Below are 4,446 nucleotides of genomic sequence, written 5' to 3'. Positions count from 1 at the left end.
GTAGTAAAAATAGAAGATTTAAAAATTCTAGTTAGCTTTGGTGAAGTGGCGAGGTGGGTGAGGCTGAATATATTATCATAGGGTGTGTTGCAGGTGGAAACAAGTCATGACAATCAAATTACTGCTTTTCATTACCTTTAAGAGCAGTGATAGATGTCTGTTTGGGTCTGCTTGTGGTCAATCTGGGAACCCATCAGCAAAAAAAACACCTCTTCCGGTGGTGCTCCTTTGTTCTCAACAACTCTACACGTTGTAATGGGAGTTGCCGACAGATTCAGCTGCAGAGATCTGAATCTGTCTTGAGAGATTAGCTTGTGGTCTACTGGCCCTATGTCCGTGAAGACACAAAGCATACCTTGAGCAGACATCCACCTAGCAGTCATTTTGTGCGTCGTTGCACAACTGTCTGTGTGACTTGCCGACATAAGGCTGCAGCATACTCCAAACAAACTAGAACTATTTTCAGGTTCGGCCTGTTTGGTGGGTGGGTCTAACGTTCAGAACCCAAAGCGGAACCGCATCGGAGTAGCTATAAAACACTTTGGTCCTCGCCGAACTGTCTTCAGTTCGGGAAGCCCTGCCCAAGCTGAAAAAAGTTCAGCATCATTTGTAGTAGGCCTATGCTGCAGGCTATAGCCATCTTTACAGCCCTACTGTTAGCAGGGCTAGAAATAGACAGACGTCACAGGATAATGGTGATTATCAGAAAGTGACAATAATGATACACAAGATTATGAGGGAGAGAGACAAAGGGATGACAATAAATGAAGTTATAGGGATGAAAAGAAAGAGAGGATCATTCAGTAACCGCCCGGGGATGAAACCCATTGGACCGATTATCCTGCACAGGAGTGGAACAGTGAGCGGCTGTGACAGGCAACCAGTCAGGAATTAGGAATGCTCCATCTTAGCCTGTCATTTGGTAATGCAACTGTCCCCAAGTAATATGAATTCATGATATTGCTGATACAATGAGGGATTGGCCACTTCACCAAGGCATAATATTCAGAGACTGTGCTGCCCGCGGGCGAATACACAGAACAGGCCCTGTGAGGCCTGCTACTATGAACTGGCGGGGGCATGATGGAGAGGAAATGATGGGTGGAAAAAAATGAAACTGACGACTAAAAAGAAAAGATTAACCACTTTAAACCTTGCGTCCCTATTTTGTGCATGCCAAGAATTTTATATTTTAAATTAAAATGTTTTTACAAAAATAGTGCAAATAGCCAATCAAGCTCATAACACTTAACTGATCTACATTTTATTATTGCTATTAATCACAGGATAAACGACACTGTATAGGGCTTAAGTGGTTAAATATGGAAATAAAAGCTTATAAAGAAACATAGGAATGTGAGAAAACAGATCAGATAAATAAATCAGATCTGGGAGGGAATGCGGGTACTTTGTTTGGTTGCATTGTTTCATTTTATTTTGTTGTATAGTAAAAAATAAATAAGAATATATATTCAATCAACTTTATTTGTGTAGACTCAGGGGTCCATTAAAAACAAACAACAAAAAAGATTTGTGCGTGTGTGCGTGTGTGCGTGCGTGCGTGCGTGCGTGCGTGCGTGCGTGCGTGCGTGCGTGCGTGCGTGCGTATAGAATGTGTTATGGTGTGTGGACAGTATAGCATAAGGGAATGGTTTGATTCCTATCACATTACCAGTGCTTTAGGAAGTAAACTAATGGCATGACGTGAAGTGCTTATGGATTTGTGTGTGTGTGTGTGTGTGTGTGTGTGTGTGTGTGTGTGTGTGTGTGTGTGTGTGTGTGCGTGTGCGTGTGCGTGTGCGTGTGCGTGTGTGTACTGTACCTGCTGCTTTTGAGTGGTTGTTTGCTGTGTCTTGTCTCATTGGCCAGGTTGGTTGAGTCCACACTGAACTCTAAGTAGCTCTGATTTGATTTGCATTCCCTTTGGTCTTCTCTGTTTGCTTTTAGCATCCAGAGATAATGGTCATTATAGACAGAAGGCCAATGGGAGGTGGAATGCTACTGTAACTGTATGTTACTGAGGTGCAGGTACGATGCTTAGGGATGGGTAGTAATATGATCTGCACGGCATCATAGCTGGGACTTGCAGATATGAGATAAAAGGTTTAGGCAGCGATAATGCAGATAGTACAGTAAATTATTCAGTGTTAAGACCGGAAGCAAGTGGTTCTCAATGTTTTTTTCATGTCCCGAAATTAATAAGTATGTATTTGGACGCAGACCCCACCTGAAAATATTTTGTGCCAGGTTTCCCCATACAATATTTGTGTCGTTAAAATGATCTTTCGTAAATAGCAGATCTACAAGCTCACAATGCGCCCCATCGCAATGCGTGTTGATCTTATAGGGTATATAGGGTTAACGTGGTTTAACTGATTTTGATGCTATATTAACACATATATTATTTTTTCTGGGGACCCCCTGGAACCCTCTCAAAGACCTATGTGGGTCCTCAGACCCCATTTTGAGAACCAGTGGTTTACACTGAAAGAGTTAAATTATCAGTGATAATTTTACTGTGTATAATAAAGCCACTCTGTTGGTCCAGAATTTTCAAGTGCAAGCTGAGAGCTGGCCACAGTTTATCGCAAATGACACGCTTGTTTTTTAAACCATTCACATCCACAGCACTAGATTGTTATTACACTGCGTAATCACACCTTGCGTATCCCAGCCTCAAAGTACGATAATGTAACTACATCTAACACTTTAGGGTTCGGGAGTGCAGGATCAGCCAGATGGGGTTTCCCTGAGCAGATGGGGCTCCCATAATTTGTATGAGGATACTTTGAGCAGGATGGCCCCTGGTTCTCACACACCTCAGACCTCCTGTCATGGGGGTTTGGGTTTCTGAAAACCATCAGTCCACTTACATCCTCTGCATTTGTAACTTGAAATCTATGCTATATGGAAAAGATTTCCCCTGTCCTTCTAAAAGCATTTTTGTGTTTGTGCGTGTCACTGTCTTTTGTTATGTATTGTTTATGTCTTTTGTACTGCAGCTTTTAGTCCTTTACTCTAAGACAATTTTTCCTATGGGAGACAAATATAGAGAACTTTGACCTTGGCCTCAATATGTCTCTCCCAGATTCTCCTTCTTCAATTATTTCTTTACATTCCACTTTTCTTTCGTTCTTTATTGTATTCTTGTCCATTTTGTGGAGCAGTTCACTGGAGTTTTACGTGTAACACATTCTGTTCTGCTTCTTTGTCCTTCCCCTTCCTCTTCCTCTCGCCCTCTTCTGTTCTTCCCGTCCACACCTACACCCGTCTACAGGGATTTCTGGGTTAGTCAGTGGGTGTCTTGACTTGGACCACACAGAAGTGTGCAGGCTGTTCAAAGCGTGGCCACATAATTAAGTTCAGGATGAGTTAATTACATAATCCCCCTCCCTCTGTAATAGTTATGCAGCCCCTGGTTACCAGCTGAGGCCGCCTTGCCATATCGCTGTGTTGATGCCGGGGAGCGAAATGCCCGGCGCTGTTCTCTTCCATTGCACTGACCTATTTCACTCTGCCACTACAGCGTATGGCTTCTACACAGTTTGATAGTCCAGAAATAGTCCAGGGTTAGTGGAGAAGCTTGTAAGGACTAATGTGGAAGAATAAGGGGCTGTCATGCAGGCTGCATTACCCCTAGGCTTGAGCTGACTGACCCTGGTGTTATTTGGGTGTTAAATAATCAGGAGGATCAGGAGGATTTTGGCTGATGGTGTGTGTATCCATTGTCCATTTTCCAAAGTCAGTTCATAGGACACTGTACCCTAACAGACTTACAGCTTGTCTATAGATTTCTTTCTTTAGTCAGTCAGGGCCTATAGGCAGCCTAACCTATATATCCCTTGTGGCACATCCACACCCATGCAGCACTTCCATTTATCAGACATAGTGACCATCTGAGATTAAAGTCGTGACCTTCAGAGTTTAAAGAACATACAAACTTTAGTATATAATTATGGATTAGTATAGTCAGTGCTGGCCGATTATGAAGCTTAAAAAGTAATGTTTGCTCTTGGGGTTTTCGCTCAAATACTTGCCTGTGAACATTATGAAAGTTATTTGAAGTGAAAACTAAATAGCCTAGATTGTAAGATTTAGGCTACATCGTTTGATCGTGCACGAAGCAGGGGGAAATGCGCTCTGTTCCATCTGAAAGGCACTCCCTGGGGGATTTTAACTGTAATAGCTTCCTGTTTGTTGTCACAAATTGTCAACTCCTGCGATCTGAACGATAGAGAGAGCGAAACCACCACCAACACCCGATAGGAAAGGAACGCACTAGGCGGACAGGGCGATGGGAGGACTGGCTCTGGCGTATCACTATTTGAACATTTCATCAAAAGAATGGACGGTTAAAGCATGAACGAACGGAATTATCGTTTCCCTACTACAGTCTGTAGCTCTCTTTCCAGCCCATACATTCTTAGTGGTAAATATTGTTTTAGA

This window comes from Gymnoscopelus braueri, assembly GCF_963280865.1.
Source record: "Gymnoscopelus braueri genome assembly, chromosome: 20".
NCBI classification, from domain to species: domain Eukaryota; kingdom Metazoa; phylum Chordata; class Actinopteri; order Myctophiformes; family Myctophidae; genus Gymnoscopelus; species Gymnoscopelus braueri.
The sequence above is the reverse complement of the archived record's forward strand: the minus strand, read 5'-3'. Positions refer to the sequence as shown.